Raw genomic sequence first — 19273 nt, 5'->3', positions numbered from 1 at the left:
TCACCAAGAACCTTCCCGCGTTGGTGACACCTGATTCATGGAGCCCTTTTCTCCCGTTTCTGTGGAGACCAGTAGGAGCACTTGTTTGGGGCCGCTCCGGCCAGTAGCACCTCCACCCATTCTTCCCATTGACAAAATCATCAGGGCTTCAGGGTCTCAAGACTCAACAGTGTTAGGGCTTAGAATTTAGAGTGTGAGGTGGTGGTCCAGTCTCTTTTTCTGGGAATACTAAGAGCTACGCCCAGGAATATGTGATCCCTGTGATGGATTAAATAAGATTTTGTGAGTTTGGCTAAGAATGTAGCCACCATTTATAATCATAGACTGAACAAAATAATTTTCAGGTTATATACCTTTCATAAATTGGGATTACCTGTAATGTGAACATTAAAAGTTCATCTGTTAAAATGATAAAATATTATTTAAATGATAAAATATTAAATCAAATGCACATTTTATCTTTAATATTAAAGCCCAGTCCAACTGTAAAGATAAAAAGGGAAGTGCTCCTTTCTGGGCATGCCTGCAGCTAACTGTAAGGATCTACCAGCCATAAAGGCAAGCAGAATTTCTTTCCCCTTCAAATACATGGCTTGTCAATTCCCTTCTACATTTGTTTGTGTGTCAAAACCGAGGGGGGCATGATCTGTGCTTGTAAAACATATACATATTGTTCCCCCTAAATCAAAAATAAATAAATAACCTGAATTGCGGAGAAGAAACATTCAACCTTCTTCACTTCTGAATTTCTTCAAAAATCTCTTCAGGTTTTGTTAAAACAGAACATTTTTGGGAATTCCCTGGTGGTCTAATGGTTAGGACTTGGCGCTTTCACTGCCGTGGCCCAGGTTCCATCCCTGGTCCAGGACCTAAGATCCCGCAAGCCACGTGGGGCAGCCACAAAATAAAGAAAAAAAACCAGAACATTTTTGCAGTATAAACTTCCAGCTGTGACAAAGGCAGATCACAGTAGAGCTCTAGAGAAGATCCCTGTGTAGTTTTACTGCCCAAAAGGCAATTTTCATGTCTTTCTACTTCTGGGACCAAAAGTTTCTTCTCCAAAACAGCAGGCCCAGGAGGAGGGTTCTTCACGTTCTGCATCTATCCTATCCTGCCAGCTAGACAGCTCCACCAGCTACCATCTCCCTGTGTGTCCTGGACTCGTAGACTCTAAACCACACCCCACAGAGTTGTAGTCAAGGAGTAGAACACTGCTACCCAAGCTCCCACAGGTCAGATATATCTGGTTGATTCTAATTCTCTTTCCCAGTTCTCCTGACTTCTATACTCAGCCGTAGATGAGACCATTTGAGATTAGAGCGGTGAAGTCCATTTTGTTTGCTTCTTGAATCCACTCCTAAGTCCCAAGAGAAAATTAATTCTCTTCCAACCACTAAATTATTGACTTGGTGAGTCTCTCAGAGCTTGCTAACAAAATACAATCCTTTATCTAAAAGTATACCTACTTCCAAAAAGATTTGAAATAGTTTATTTGTTCCCTTAGTAAATGGACAGTTAAGGTTTAAATGTAAGCCAGAAGGTCGAATAGAAACATAAAGATAGGTGTTTCCAGACACCTGGAGTAATGTAAGTAAAATTGTTCACTCAAGCATTCGTGTATTGTTGTTGAATAACAGCTGTGTGCCGGGCACCAAGTTAGACATTGGCATTCAACAGTGAGCAAAACAGGCATGGTTACTTCCTTCTTGGCTGATTAAACTACTTGCACTTGGAAGAGATGGCTGAGCTGGCGCGTGATCAGCACAGTGATAGTGTCAAAAGCTCCAAGAGTGGGTGTGAGAGCCTGTGGAGGGTGGGAGGGAGAGAGAGGAGAGGCAGAAAAGAGGGAGGGAGGGAGAGAGAGACAGAGAGAAAGAACCATGAGAAAAAGAGAGCTAGGATTGAGAACTGGTTCTCTCTAATGAGAGCCAGCAGAGAAAACGGAGGTACGGTTAGAAAGTGCAATTAGAATAATAAAAAGACAACAAGGGAAATGTGGTTTCACAGAATCCAGCAAAGGAGTGTGTTTCGAGGACAAAGTAATCAATGATATCAAATAAAGAGATACAATAAAATGGAGCTTGCCTAAAGTATTTAAAGAAGAGACCTGGCAGGAGAAGTGAGGCCGGAGCCATCACTAAAACAAACCACTTGGAAGAGGAGGCGTTGGGAGAGGCAGAACATGAGGAACCTGGAACCCTTGATCTCCCCTCTGGCCACCTGGTTCTCTTCTACTCACGTTCAGGTCAAAGCTTAGATGGCGCTACTTGTGGGAAGGCTCCCACCCCCAAGTCTTGATTAGGTGCCCCTGCTATATGCTTCTATAAGCACTGTTTACTTCCCTTATGGCAATGACCATATTTCTTCCTTGACAGTCAACAGCAACAAACAACTCTGATAAACTTAAGCAGAAAGACAGTTTTTTGAAAGGATATTTGGTAGTTCACAGAATTTTCAGGGAAAGGCTGCAGAATGAAGCTTAGAAGACAGGACAACTCTAAAGGAGACCAAGCAATGTGGGATACAGTGGCAAGATCAAGTCTCCAGGTGGGGGGTAGGTTAGCCAGCCATCCCCTACCTGGTTCCATCGCCACTATTGCCACAAGATGCTGGGTGCCACTGCCATCATATCACTGCAGGAATGAATTCCAAACTGTTCCCTGCGCCTTCACTTTATTAAGAGGGGAAGCTTACATATAAAAGGGAATATAACATGTACAGTTCAAAGACTAATAGCGTGAACACTTCTGTAGCTACTGCTGAGTCATGATTTTGAAGCCTCTTGAACACTCTTCTGAGATTTCCCCTCATTTCTTTTTTTTTCTTTTTTATAAAATGTATTTATTTATTTGTTTGTTTTTGGATGCATTGGGTCTTTGTTGCTGCGCGCGGGCTTTCTCTAATTGCGGCAAGCGTGGGCTACTCTTCGTTGCGGTGGGCGGGCTTCTCATTGCGGTGGCTTCTCTTGTTGCGGAGCACCAGCTCTAGGCGCGTGGGCTTCAGTAATTGTGGCCCCCGGGGTTCAGTAATTGTGGCCCGCAGGCTCAGTAGTTGTTGCTCGTGGATTCTAGAGTGTAGGCTCAGTAGTTGTGGTGCACGGGCTTATTAGTTGCTCTGCAGCACGTGGGATCTTCCCAGACCAGGGCTCTAACCCATGTCCCCTGCATTGGCAGCTGGATTCTTAACCACTGTGCCACCAGGGAAGCCCCCCCCACCCCCCGCCATTTCTTATAGCTGGATAAGTCTTGATTTCTGGTAAGTCATGTCCCCTCCTTATTTCTTCTTCCTCAACAATGGTTTAGCTCTTCTTGACCTTTGCTTTTTCAAATGAATTTTATTTTACTTTATTATTTTTTATGCACAACCAATTTTTTAAAAGAAATATTTGTAAAAATTCCTAATACCTAGGAGTTGCTCAATACACTTTTGGTCTTTCTTCTCTCATCTTCCACTAAAGTTAAACTGTGATTCTTGAATAAACAACTTAGAGTCTCAGAAAATAAGAGTTTTGCTTATTTTACTTAAAAACTCTTACTTAAAAAATAAGAGTTTTAAGTTTTGCTATGAGGTGAGATTAGCTTTCCAGTGGAACATTTAAAGTCTCTTTTGCCTGCACATTTACCAAAGCTCCCTTTAACTCCAGGGGTCTTTTCTACATTCATCACAAATAACAACAGAATCAGGCTAAGAGAATGGTAGCAACATAAAGGGGGAACAAGAATCATCAAAAGTGTTATGGGTTTTAAGACTGATTTCTTTTTTTTTGAATGAATGAATGAAGATAATTTATTTATAAAATCTCATAACACAGAATTATATTAAATATTCATGGAGTTACCATAAATTTTTGGCTATTCTTTTTTATTGGAGATAGATGTAAGGTTTAAAAAACAGATCCCACCAAAAGGAAATCACTAAAAAAGACCCAGAGGTAGCATGTGTATTGACATTATGTTTCAACCGATGAAGCCTTGTGGTTAGCTATGTGATTTCAATAAAGTCCCTTGTTTTGAGTCTCATTTTTCCTCATCTGAAAAATGGGCTCCAAAAATCCCTGATGTCCCAGAAGTTCTAAGGAGGTGTCTGGAGGTCTGCAGCAGGGTAAATGGCTGCTTTCTTCTTTCTGAGTTATAATCTGAGTTTATTTGTAGAGAAAGTTTTGTGCTTAAAAAAAATATTTTTTAAACAATTGAATGCTATGTCTCCCAGTAGTGCCAGTATTCCAGTTTCTTTAATTAACTGCAGTATAATTAATAACAAGATGATTCTCCTTTATATGAAATGCAGCCATATAATGAAAATGAAGAGATTAGGAAAAAGTGATTCATGTTTTCAATATCATTTAGATTTCTTTCTTTTCAGAAACTATAATAGCTTGTAAATTTTTAGGGCATGAACTGTATCATAAGGGAAGGAAAGAGAAACTAGAAACTATAAATTAGATCTCTCTCTGTTTGTTTTTATATTAGTGTACAAATATGTTTCCATTTTTAAAAATGTGTTTGCTGATAAGTTTCTTTGTACAATGCCTTTCTCACATGTACACAGAATTTTAAGAGTATGGCTTTGTCAGGAAACATTTTCTTCTGAATCCTCACTAATCATTTCAACTATTAGTAACTTATTTTTCAGAGCATTAACACCCATGTTTAAAATACAAATGTGAAAAATATAGTAACTTAACACAATTATCCATTTTGTGTATGGACACTTGCATACTCCCTTGTTATCAAAAAGGATGTCAAATTGTTATTACTCAGCTCTTAAGAAAGCAATTTTAAATTCTATCACTGTAACTACAAAAGCTTTACATTATATGAGAAGAAAATGGGCCTAAAATTGAACTTGAGCACATGTTTTTTTTTAACACATGATAAATAATATACTTTGTTGGATAATCATCATATACTCGATATACAAGTATTCATCTAGGACTTGTGTCCACATATTAAAATACCTAAATTTATCAAAACTTACCAAAATAACATGAGCTTATGTTGTTCATCATGTATATAAGGCTTTAAAAATAAATTCTGGTAACTAAAACTCAAAATGAATTTTTGTATAAAGAAATATAAAAGATAAACATATACAAGGAACTTCCAGCTTGGACAAAATGGCTTTGACCCATTTTTCCCTACTCATCTCTGCTAAGCACAACTACAAACTATGAAAATAATGAGACACCAAAGGAGAACTCTTAAAGGTGGTAAAAAAGAAAGAAAACTAGTTTGGGACCCTAGGATTGGAGGAACAACGCAGCAGGACGGTATCTTTTGTTCCTTCACCAACAGAAGGAAGACACTCAGATCCAGTGTTTCCTGACTGCTCACCTAGAAACAGAAGACATCCCAGGTAAGGTCATTACTCAGAATTCCAGAAGAAACGGAGAAAGAAAGTGGAGCTGAAAGAGTATTTTAAGAAATAATATCTAAAAACTTCTCAAATTTGGTGGAAGATATGAATCTACAGGTTCAAGAAGCTGAGCTAACCCCAAAAAGAGTAAGCCCAAAGAAATCCATTCCAAGACACAACCCAATTAAACTCTTGAACACAAAAGACAAGGGAAAATATCTGGAAAACAGCCAGAATAACACATTACCTAAGAAAGAACAACAATTTGAATAACTGGATTAATCATCTGAAACCATGGAGACCAGAAAGAGGTGGCACAATATTCTTCAAGTGTTAAAAGAACGGTCAATTGAAAATTCTATATACAGAAAAACTACCCTTTAGGAAAAAAAGGAAAATAAAAACATTTTCAGTTAAGGAAAACTAAAAGAATCTGTTACCAACAGCCTTCATCTTAATGACTAGCTAAAAGAAGCTCTTCAAACAGAAAGGAAATGATAGAAGAAGGAACTTTGGAACATCAGAAAGAAGAATGTAGAATACAGAGAGCAGAAATATGGGAAATTACAATAGACTATGCTTTTTTATATAAATTTTCTAAATTATATTTGATGATTAAAGCAAACATTATAACACCAACTGATAATCAAGGCAATGATATTTAAAAGCAGAAAGGTAAAGTGGCCCAAACAGAAGTGGTAATTCCACATTATACTCCAAGACAAGGAAGTCCACTCCTACCACTCTTATTTAGCATCATATTAGGAGTTCTAGCCACTGCAGCAAGGCAAGAATAAAATAAATAAAAGGCATATATATTAGAAAGAAAAAAATAAAATTCTATTTGCAGATAACATGGTTGTCTACATAGAAAATTCAAGAGATCTACTAAAAAAAAAAAAACCTAGTACAAATGAATGAGTCAGCAAAAGCACAGGACAAAATCAACACAGAAAAATCAACCTTATTTCTATATACTAACAATGAACAAGTGAAAACTGACAATAAAAACATAATACTATTTATAATTGCTTCAAAGAAAAATTTTAAATTTACATGTTCAGGATCTATATCCTAAAAAAATATAAAATGCTGATGAAAGAAATCAATAAATGAAAAGATATGCTATGTTCATGGATGGAAAGACTCAACATAATAAAGATGTCAATTCTCTCTAAACTGATCTACAGGTTTAATACAATGTCTATCAAAATCCCAGAACTGTTTTGTGTAGATTTATTATTTTTTTGAATATTATTTTATTTTTTTATACAGCAAGTCCTTATTAGTCATCAATTTTATACACATCAGTGTATACATGTCAATCCCAATCACCCAATTCATCACACCACCACCCCCACACGCCCCGCTGCTTTCCGCCCTTGGTGTCCATATGTTTGTTCTCTATATCTGTGTCTTTATTTCTGCCCTGCAAACTGGTTCATCTGCACCATTTTTCTAGGTTCCATATATATGCGTTAATATACAATATTTGTTTTTCCCTTTCTGACTTACTTCACTCTGTATGACAGTCTCTAGCTCCATCCACGTCTCTACAAATGACCCAATTTCATTCCTTTTTATAGCTGAGTAATATTCCATTGTATATATGTACCACTTCTTCTTTATCCATTCGTCTGTTGATGGGCATTTAGGTTGCTTCCATGTCCTAGCTATTGTAAATAGTGCTGCAATGAACATTGGGATGCGTGTGTCTTTTTGAATTATGGTTTTCTCTGGGTATATGCCCAGTAGTGGGACTGCTAGATCATATGGTAATTCTATTTTTAGTTTTTTAAGGAAACTCCATACTGTTCCACATAGTGGCTGTATCAATTTACATTCCCAACAAGAGTGCAAAAGGGTTCCCTTCTCTCCACACCCTCTCCAGCATTTGTTGTTTGTAGATTTTCTGATGAGGCCCATTCTGACCGGTGTGAGGTGATACCTCATTGTAGTTTTGATTTGCATTTCTCTAATAATTAGTGATGTTGAGCAGGTTTTCATGTGCTTCTTGGCCATCTGTATGTCTTCTTTGGAGAAGTGTCTATTTAGGTCTTCTGCCCATTTTTGGATTGGGTTGTTTATTTTTTTAATATTGAGCTGCATGAGCTGTTTATATATTTTGGAGATTAATCCTTTGTCTGTTGATTCATTTGCAAATACTTCCTCCCATTCTGAGGGTTGTCTTTTCATCTTCTTATGGTTTCCTTTGCTGTGCAAAAGCTTTTAAGTTTCATTAGGTCCCATTTGTTTATTTTTCTTTTTATTTCCATTACTCTAGGAGGTGGATCAAAAAAAATCCTGCTGTGATTTATGTCTAAGGGTGTTCTTCCTATGTTTTCCTCTAAGAGTTTTATAGTGTCCATTCTTACATTTAGGTCTTTAATCCATTTTGAGTTTATTTTTGTGTATGGTGTTAGGGAGTGTTCTAATTCCATTCTTTTACATGTAGCTGTCCAGTTTTCCCAGCACCACTTATTGAAAAAGCTGTCTTTTCTCCATTGTATATCCTTGCCTCCTTTGTCATAGATTAGTTGACCATAGGTGCATGGGTTTATCTCTGGGCTTTCTATCCTGTTCCATTGATCTATCTTTCTGTTTTTGTGCCAGTACCATATTATCTTGATTACTGTAGCTTTGTAGTATAGTCTGAAGTCAGGGAGTCTGAGTCCTCCAGATCTGCTTCTTTCCCCTCAAGATTGCTTTGGCTATTCGGGGTCTTTTGTGTCTCCATACAAATATTAAAATTTTTTGTTCTACTTCCGTAAAAAACGCCATTGGTAATTTGATAGGGATTGCATTGAATCTGTAGATTGCTTTGGGTAGTAGAGTCATTTTCACAATATTGATTCTTCCAATCCAAGAACATGGTATATCTCTCCATCTGTTGTCATCATCTTTAATTTCTTTCATCAGTGTCTTATAGTTTTCTGCATACAGGTCTTTTGTCTCCCTAGGTAGGTTTATTCCTAGGTATTTTATTCTTCTTGTTACAGTGGTAAATGGGAGTGTTTCCTTAGTTTTGCTTTCAGATTTTTCATCATTAGTGTATAGGAATGCAAGAGATTTCTGTACATTAATTTTGTATCCTAAAACTTTACCAAATCCATTGATTAGCTCTATGAGTTTTCTGGTGGCATCTTTAGGATTCTCTATGTATAGTATCATATCATCTGCAAACAGTGACCGTTTTACTTCTTCTTTTCCAATTTGTATTCCTTTTATTTCTTTTTCTTCTCTGATTGCCGTGGCCAGGACCTCCAAAACTATGTTGAATAATAGTGGTGAGAGTGGACATCCTTGTCTTGTTCCTGATCTTAGAGGAAATGCTTTCGGTTTTTCACCACTGAGAATGATGTTTGCTGTGGGTTTGTCATATATGGCCTTTATTCTGTTGAGGTAGGTTCCCTCTATGCCCACTTTCTGGAGAGTTTTTATCATAAATGAGTGTTGAATTTTGTCAAAAGCTTTTTCTGCCTCTATTGAGATAATCATATGTGTTTTTTATCAATTTGTTAATATGGTTTATCACATTGATTGATTTATATATATTGAAGAATCCTTGCATCCCTCGAATAAAGCCCACTTGATCATGGTGTATGATCCTTTTAATGTGTTGTTGGATTCTGTTTGCTAGTATTTTGTTGAGGATATTTGCATCTCTATTCATCAGTGGTATTGGTCTGTAATATTCTTTTTTTGTAGTATCTTTGTCTGGTTTTGGTATCAGGGTGATGGTGGCCTCATAGAATGAGTTTGGGAGTGTTCCTTCCTCTGCAATTTTTTGGAAGAGTTTGAGAAGGATGGGTGTTAGCTCTTCTCTAAATGTTTGACAGAATTCACCTGTGAAGCCATCTGGTCCTGGACTTTTGTTTTTCGGAAAATTTTTAATCACAGTTTGAATTTCATTACTTGTGATTTGTCTGTTCATATTTTCTCTTTCTTCCTGATTCAGTCTTGGAAGGTTATACCTTTCTAAGAATTTGTCCATTTCTTCCAGGTTGTCCATTTTATTGGCATAGAGTTGCTTGTGGTAGTCTCTTAGGATGCTTTGTCTTTCTGCGATGTCTGTTGTAACTTCTCCATTTTCGTTTCTATTTTTATTGATTTGAGTCCTCTTCCTCTTTTTCTTGATAAGTCTGGCTAATGGTTTATCAATTTTGTTTATCTTCTCAAAGAACCAGTTTTAGTTTTATTTATGTTTGCTATTGTTTTCATTGTTTCTATTTCATTAATTTCTGCTCTGATCTTTATGATTTTTTTCCTTCTGCTAACTTTGGGTTTTGTTTGTTCTTCTTTCTCTAGTTCTTTTAGGTGTAGGGTTAGATTGTTTACCTGAAATTTTTCTTGTTTCTTGAGGTAGGCTTGTATAGCTATTAACTTCTCTCTTAGAACTGCTTTTGCTGCATCCCATAGGTTTTGGATTGTCGTGTTTTCATTGTCATTTGTCTCTAGGTATTTTTTGATTTCCTCTTTGATTTCTTCAGTGTTTTCTTGGTTATTTAGTAACGTATTGTTTAGCCTCCATGTGTTTGTGTTTTTTACGTTTTTTTCCCCTGTAATTCATTTCTAATCTCATAGTGTTGTGGTCAGAAAAGATGCTTGATATGATTTCAATTTTCTTGTATTTACTGAGGCTTGATTTCTGACCCAACATGTGATCTATCCTGGAGAATGTTCCATGAACACTTGAGAAGAAAGTGTAATCTGCTGTTTTTGGATGGAATGTCCTATAAATATCAATTAAATCTATCTGGTCTCTTGTGTCATGTAAAACATCTGTTTCCTTATTTATTTTCATTTTGGATGATCTGTCCATTGAAGTGAGGTGTTAAAGTCTCCCACTAATATTGTGTTACTGTTGATTTCCTCTTTTTTTTTTTTCTTTTTTTTTTTGTGGTACGCGGGCCTCTCACTGTTGCTGCCTCTCCCGTTGCAGAGCACAGGCCCTGAACACGCAGGCTGGGCGGCCATGGCTCATGGACCCAGCCGCTCCATGGCATGTGGGATCTTCCCAGACCAGGGCACGAACCCGTGTCCCCTGTATTGGCAGGCGGACTCTCAACCACTGTGCCACCAGTGGTTGATTTCCTTTTTTATAGCTGTTAGCAGTTGCCTTATATATTGAGGTGCTCCTATGTTAAGTGCATATATATTTATAATTGTTTTATCTTCTTCTTGGATTGATCCCATGATCATTATGTAGTGTCCTTCCTTGTCTCTTGTAACATTCTTTATTTTAAAGTCTATTTTATCTGATATGAGTATAGCTACTCCAGCTTTCTTTTGATTTCCATTTTCATGGAATATCTTTTTCCATCCCCTCACTTTCAGTCTGTATGTGTCTCTATGTCTGAAGTGGTCTGTTGTAGACAGCATATATATGGGTCTTGTTTTTGTATCCATTCAGCAAGCCTGTGTCTTTGGTTGGAGCATTTAATCCAATAACGTTTAAGGTAATTATCGATATGTATGTTCCTATGACCATTTTCTTAATTGTTGTGGTTTTGTTTTTGTAGGCCCTTTTCTTCTCTTGTGTTTCCCACTTAGAGAAGTTCCTTTATCATTTGTTGTAGGGCTGGTTTGGTGGTGCTGAATTCTCTTAGCTTTTGCTTGTCTGTAAAGCTTTTGATTTCTCCATCGAGTCTGAATGAGATCTTTGCCGGTAGAGTAATCTTGGCTGTAGTTTCTTCCCTTTCATCACTTTAAGTTTCATTACTATGTGTCTCAGCGTGTTTCTCCTTGGGTTTATCCTGTATGGGACTTGCTGTGGTTCCTGGACTTGGGTGGCTATTTCCTTTCCCATGTTAGGGAAGTTTTCGACTATAATCTCTCCAAATATTGGGTCCTTTCTCTCTCTCTTCTCCTTCTGGGACCCCTATAATGCGAATGTTGTTGCATTTAATATTGTCCCAGAGGTCTCTTAGGCTGTCTTCATTTCTTTTCATTCTTCTTTCTTTATTCTGTTCCGCAGCAGTGAATTCCACCATTCTGTCTTACAGGTCACTTATCCGTTCTTCTGCCTCAATTATTCTGCTATTGATTCCTTCTAGTGTATTTTTCATTTCAGTTATTGTATTGTTCATCTCTGTTTGTTAGTTCATTAATTCTTCTAGGTCTTTGTTAAACATTTCTTGCATCTTCTAGATCTTTGCCTCCATTCTCTTCCTGAGGTCCTGGATCATCTTCACTATCCTTATTCTGAATTCTTTTTCTGGAAGGTTGCCTATCTCCACTTCATTTAGTTGTTTTTCTGGGGTTTTATCTTGTTCCTTCATGTGGTACATAGCCCTCTGCCTTTTCATTTTGTCTATCTCTCTGTGAATGTGGTTTTTTTCCCACAGGCTGCAGGATTGTAGTTCTTCTTGCTTCTGCTGTCTGCCCTCTTGTGGATGAGGCTATCTAAAAGGCTTGTGCAAGTTTCCTGATGGGAGGTACTGGTCGTGGGTAGAGCTGACTGTTGCTCTGGTGGGCAGAGCTCAGTAAAACTTTAATCCACTTGGCTGCTGATGGGTGGGGCTGGGTTCCCTCCCTGTTGGTTGTTTGGCCTGAGGCAACCCAACACTGAAGCTTACCCGGGCTCTTTAGTGAGCCCAATGGCAGGCTCTGGGAGGTCTCACGCAAGGAGTACTACCCACATCTTCTGCTGCCAGTGTCCTTGTCCCCACAGTGAGCCACAGCCACCCCCCACCTCTGCAGGAGACCCTCCAACACTAGCAGGTAGGTCTGGTTCAGTCTCCCCTGGGGTCACTACTCCTTCCCCTGGATCCTGATGCACACACTACTGTGTGTGTGCCTTCCAAGAGTGGAGTCTCTGTTTCCCACAGTCCTGTCGAAATCCTGTAGTCAAATCCCACTAGCCTTCAAGTCTGATTCTCTAGGAATTCCTCCTCTCGTTGCTGGACCCCCAGGTTGGGAACCTGACGTGGGGCTCAGAACCTTCACTCCAGTGGGTGGACTTCTGTTTTATAAGTGTTCTCCAGTCTGTGAGTCATCCACCCAGCAGTTATGAGATTTGATTTTACTGTGATTGCGCCCCACCTACTGTCTCATTGTGGCTTCTCCTTTGTCTTTGGATGTGGGGTGTCTTTTTTTGGTAAGTTCCAGTGTCTTCCTGTCAATGATTGTCCAGCAGCTAGTTGTGATTCTGTTGTTCTCGCAAGAGGGAGTGAGAACATCTCGCAAGAGGGAGTGAGAAGAGATCCTTCTACTCCACCATCTCAAGACTGATTTCTTTTTGATATTGGTTTTTATAGCAATATGCATAGCTAATTAAACTTAAAACTTTTTCCTTTAATTTGATCATAAGATCTTACAAAGTCCCTTTATTTTCTTTTTTAAACTTATTTTTATTTTTTAAAAATTTTCACACATTTCTCCCACCCCACCCCCACCCCCCACCTCTGGCAACCACCAATCTGTTCTCTATATCTATGAGCTTGATGGTTTTTGTTTTGGGGCTCTTTTTAGATTGCACGTATAAGTGAGTGAGATCCTATGGTATTTGTCTCTCTCTGTCTGACTTACTTTACTTAGTGTAATGCCCTTGAGGTCCATCCATATTGTCACAGATGGCGAGTTTCATTCTTTTTTATGGCTGAATAATATTCCATTGTGTATATATACCACATCTTCTTTATCCATTCACCCACTAGTGGACACTTAGGTTATTTCCATGTTTTGCCTATTGTAAATAATGCTGCAGTGAACATGGCGGTTCATATATCTTTTTGAGTTAGTGTTTTTTTTTCTTCAGACAACTATCAAGAAGTGGAATTGATGCATTGTATGGTAGTTTTATTTTTTAATTTTTGGGGAATGTCCAAAATGGTTTCCACAGTGGCTGCACCAATTTACATTCCCACCAACAGTGCATAAGCATTCCATTTTCTCCACATCCTCGTCAACACTTATTATTTCTTGTCTTTTTGATAATAGCCATTCTAAAATGTGTAAAGTGATATCTCATTGTGGTTTTGATCTGCATTTTCCTGATGATCAATGATATTCAGCATCTTTTCATGTACCTGTTAGCCATCTGTGTGTTTTCTTTGGAAAAACGTTTATTCAGACCTTCTGCCAATGTTTTAATTGAATTTTTTTGCAATTGAGTTGTATGAACTTTTGTGTATTTTTATTGTTAGCCCCTTAACAGATGTATAATTTGCAAATATTTTCTCCCATTCAGTAGGTTGCCTTTTCACTTTGTTGATAGTTTCCTTTGCTGGGTAGAAGCTTTTTAGTTTGATGTAGTCCTACATGTTTATTTTTGCTTTTGTTGCTTTTGCTTTTGGTGTCAGATTCAAAAAATCATTGCCAAGGCATACATTAAGGTGCTTATTGCCTATGTTTTCTTCTAGGAGTTTTATGGCTTCGGGTCTGATGTCAAATCTCTAATTCTTTTTTTTTTTTTTTTTTTTTTGTGGTATGTGGGCCTCTCACTGCTGTGGCCTCTCCCATTGCGGAGCACAGGCTCTGGACATGCAGGCCCAGTGGCCATGGCTCATGGGCCCAGCCACTCCGTGGCATGTGGGATCTTCCCAGACCAGGGCACGAACCCGTGTCCCCTGCATCGGCAGGCGGACTCTCAACCACTGCGCCACCAGGGAAACCCTCTGATTCATTTTTAGTTAATTTTTGTGCATGGTGTAAGATAGTGGTTGAGTTTCATTCTTCTGCATGTCATTGTTCAGTTTTCCCAACCCATTTATTGAAGAGACCATACTTACCCCATTGTACATTCTTGGCTATATTACTTTAGCTATGTTCAAAGCTATAGTAATTAAAACACTATGGTATTGGCATAAAAATAGACATATAGATCAATGGAACACAGTAAAGAGCCCAGAAATAAACCAACACACATATGCTCAATTAATTTATGACAAAGGGGCCAAATGAATTTTAAAGTCATCCATTTCTGCTCCATGAAAACACCTGTTGGAAATTTCACTGGAATTGCTTATTACCCAATATTTCATCTTCTTTATACAAATGAGGTATATCTCTCCATTTTCTTGGATCTCCTTAAAATTCTTCAGTAAAGACTTGGAGTATTCTGAACAAAGGACTTGCACACATTTTGTTATATTTATTCCTAGATGCTTTATATTATTTTATGCTACTAAATTTTGGGGGGTTTTGCTCGTGAATAGAAATGCAATTGTCTTTTTATATTAATACTACATCTAGAAATCTTGCTAAACCCTTATTATTTCTGAAAATTTATCTGTAGATTCTTTTAGATTTTCCTTGTAAATAATTATATCACCTACAAATAATGACTATTTCATTTATTCCTTTTCTAATTCTTGTACTTTTTTTCTTGTTTCATTGTGCTGCCTGAGATCTTTAGTCAGTATACAGTTGAATAGAAGTGGTGACTGGAACATTCTTATCTCAGGTCTATGTCCCGTCCTTCTTTTTGGTGCTTGCTTCGGAATCAGAATCTCAAATGGACACATTGTTGAGGAATAATAAATGCTTCCATAATATGCTGTAGGGCTCTTTCTCTAACCTTCTGAGGAATTTTCAATACATTGTGATGCTGAAGAATAGCAATACTGGTTCTTTCCTGCACTGTTTGTGGAAACAGATATCTGTGTACCTTGATCATATTCTGGCAATAAGTTGTCAAACCCTTTTACTGTGTATGCTTTTTGACTCAGCACTTCCACTTCTAGGAGTTTACTCTAGGAAGGTATGTACGGAGGTAGGGAAGTAATATAATAACTAAATGTTCATTGAAGTCTTCTTTATAATAGTAAAATCTGGAACCAACAATATAGATTGAGTCATACAAGAGGAATAATAAGCAGCCATTAAAAAGGAAGACTTGTCTGTGACAAAACATTGAGTGAAAATAGGCAGAATGTATAAGAACATGTATAATGTTACCTCATTTGCATAAAAGTATACCAATATTTACACATACATATACACATCTACACACACAGATTTATCACGACTATGAGAAAGGCTGTTCATTAAAATTTTTTTAATGAGTAGGTGTCAAGCTTTTTGGGGTTATTTATTTTATTGTTTATAATGTTATATATAATTTTATGTAGCCTTAAGTTTGTGTGATTCCCCTTTCCCTACCACCTTGTTTCCTCATGTTCTAATTGCCTTAATAACTCAGAACTACAATTTTCATCATCCCATACCTTGAGAACTCTCGCATCTCTAGATTACCATTTTCAGCTTGGCCTCTATGTGCTATGATGTGAACTAGCAAGTGCTCCAAGGGGAAAAAGTAACTGTAAACAACTGGCTCACTTTTGTGCATTCCCCTTCATTCTAGGATCTTGGCCCTTCAAGTCCTGGCAGTTTTGGTTGCTTTTGATGCCTTCAAACAATGCTTTTAATTTTTTAAATACAGTTTTACAATTGCTTTCAACAGTAAGTTTGTTCCAATATAAGCTGCTGTTATCATAGCCAGAAGCAAAAGTCCAAATGTATCACATTGAAGTACATACTAATTATTACTAAAATAGAAAACTGTTTTACAAATAAAGGAATCATTTTTCAATGTTACTAATTATTAATATTATCTATTTTGCGTATTTAATTTTTATCCTTATATAAGGGTACACTATATATTATATAAATTACTTAAAATGTATTAAAAATCATTTACTTTTTTTTAACATCTTTATTTTTAACATCTTTATTGGAGTATAATTGCTTTACAATGATGTCTTAGTTTCTGCTTTATAACAAAGTGAATCAGCTATACATATACATATATCTCCTTCCTCTTGCATCGACCTCCCACCTTCCCTATCCCATCCCTCTAGGTGGTCACAAAGCACCGAGCTGATCTCCCTGTGCTATGTGGCTGCTTCCCACTAGCTATCTATTTTATATTTGGTAGTGTATATATGTCAATGCCACTCTCTCACTCCATCCCAGCTTACCATTCCCCCTCCCCGTATCCTCAAGTCCATTCTCTACGTCTGGGTCTTTACTCCTGTCCTGCCCCTAGGTTCTTCAGAACATTTTTTTTTTAATTCCATATATATGTGTTAGCATATGGTATTTATTTTTCTCTTTCTGACTTACTTCACTCTGTATGACAGTCTCTAGGTCCATCCACTTCACTACAAATAACTCAATTTTGTTTTTTTTTTATGGCTAAGTAACATTCCATTGTATATATGTGCCACATCTTCTTTATCCATTCATCTGTCAACGGACACTTAAGTTGATTCCATGTCCTGGCTATTGTAAATAGAGCTGCAATGAACATTGTGGTACATGACTCGTTTTGAATTATGGTTTTCTCAGGGTATATGCCCAGTAGTGGGATTGCTGGGTCGTATGATAGTTCTATTTTTAGTTTTTTAAGGAACCTCCATACTGTTCTCCATAGTGGCTGTATCAATTTACATTCCCACCAAAAGTGCAAGAGGGTTCCCTTTTCTCCATACCCTCTCCAGCATTTGTTGTTTGTAGATTTTTTATTATGGCCATTCTGACTGGTGTGAGGTGATACCTAATTGTAGTTTTGCATTTCTCTAATAAAAAATAATTTACCCTTTTAAATGCTCAAGATCACAAATGATTTTATAAACCATCTTCAAATTAAATGCTATTTTCCTAGGCTGAATTTAATACAAAATTGAATTTAACCCAAAAATAAGGTTATTTTACTTTTAGATTATACCGGTGCATATTTGGGTTAAATGATGTTGCAAACAAGTCTCATTAATATACTGTGAGTTAGGCATCAGAGTAAGTGAAAAGGTCAATGATTTGAATATCAGGTAAAATAAGTTTGGAAGGGAGATTTGAGCTGGAAATATGGATTTAGCACCATCAACCTTTGTGATCAGCATTTGAGGCAATAGCAAATTCACTAGGTATTACCAGACTTGGAAATTTTGCTGAATTGGGACTGCTTCCTAAATGTTCATAGACATTTAGGTTCAGAGACTAAGGCTCTCAATACTTCAAGGAAGTCTTCTATGCATTCTTAGTCATCTCTCTTTCCCTTTTCCAAACTTTTGGTCCTCTGTCTATTCACTTCTCCTCCTACACTCAATAAATGTCTTCCTAATTCACAAGAAAAGCAGAAGCTATCAGGTGTAGCTCCCACAAATTCCTGTCCCCACATCAACAAACTAAACACTATCAAAACTCAGTCTCCTGGCTTCCCCTCCTTGTCTGAAGATTGTCCTTCATCCCCTAACTGGACCAACGACTCTGTCTGTACTCTAAATACCATCTTCCCTATATTCTTAGAATACTTGTTTCACCCATTAGGCTGGCTACCTCCGACCTCTTCAGCTTCTGCCTTTATGTCTTTTTTCTGTATAATATGCTTTCCATCAAATCTCCTGCTGGTCTGGTGTTTTTCAAATTTCAGTTCTCTACCCATTAGCGGATTGTAAAATCAATTAGTCTGTTTCATCAGATAATATTCTTTTCAGAAGTAAAGTAATGTGGCACCTTCAATATCAGAATGCCATGTGTATATATATTTTAAATGGTGCTGTCCACATTGCAGCAAGTACTGGGGAAACCTGAGTTGAGTGACAGCTGGTGGAGGGGATGTAATGGCTATACACATTGGCTGGGAGTCAGCTGGCCATTCACTCTTCTGTTCACTGCTATCTCATTTGATTTTCTGGATTTGACCATAATGGTATCAGGAAGTTAATGTTTTATAGTTTAATGTGTGTCAGTGTAATTTAGAGTTAATCATGAAATGAAGTTTAGAAGAATTTATCCACTATTGGCAAGACTTCCCATCAAGTTTTGGTTATACGTTTTTTTGGATTAGGTGTAATTGTTAGGTATTTTTGGCTTTGCAATAATTGTACATTTTAATCAAACCTGTATAAGCTATTCTCAAAATAGTTTATTTTATTATTACAAGAAATGAGAATGATGATGTAAAAAGCACAGAAGGATGTTCTGGTTGAACTGCCAGATCTGGACCTACAAATAGTGAAATCATTGGGAAAAATGTTTCTTTTAATCAATAAATTTTAAAATTTGAGCTTAATCAAAAAAATAAATTCAAGCCTTCTTAATAAAGATTAAATATAGTTTGTCAAATGCTCAATACCGCTGAAACTTTATTATTTGTAATATTTTTGCAAATGAAAGCTTAAATTTGTACACACACATATAAACTTGGAAATACAAGCCAAACTGGTTGGTAAGGCCCTCAAATATTTTCAAAGAAAGAAAAAAAGACATAAATTTGTCAACACTATTTCAGGTCAGTTAATGAAAAAATATTACTATCATATTTAGTTGCCTATGTGTGGCGAGAGAGAAAATTACTCACATAGTTACTGAAAAAACTATTCTCAGCATACATGGACATGGTGAATATGATTCTTAATGATAAATCAGCTGAGAAATTTAAAAATATACTTCTAAGTGATAAGACATTCTCTTAAACACATTTGTGGTTCTATAGAACATATAGAATAGAATTAATACTTATTAGGCCGATGTGAGCAGACATAGGTTATGTGACTCTACTTAACAAAAGCACTAATATACTTTCAGTTTATGCCAAATGTATATGACAAGACAATTTTTATAAAGGATTTATTGTGTTGTTTAAATTTAACCTAACCCATAACTGGTTTAAGTAACCTGATAAAATTAGAAAAATATATTATTTGGAAAACATAAATTAAACTGGTAAATTGTAACAGAATTGCAAGTGATTCAGAAGTAAATATGACCAGGAAACATAACAAAGTAATTTAAAATATTATTAGAAATTACCATCTACTTTACTATTTGGAATTACTGTTTCACACATTGTAAAGATTTGGCATCTTAAGGATTCTACTGAGTCTTTACTGAATCTCTTGAAAACCAATCATAGTTGTTTGATTTCATTAAGAGAAAGCACCTTTTGATGTGCTTTGTTCAGAAATTCAAGGTA

The sequence above is a fragment of the Leucopleurus acutus genome (assembly GCF_964270905.1).
Source record: "Leucopleurus acutus genome assembly, chromosome: 15".
In the NCBI taxonomy this organism is placed as follows: domain Eukaryota; kingdom Metazoa; phylum Chordata; class Mammalia; order Artiodactyla; family Delphinidae; genus Leucopleurus; species Leucopleurus acutus.
The sequence above is the reverse complement of the archived record's forward strand: the minus strand, read 5'-3'. Positions refer to the sequence as shown.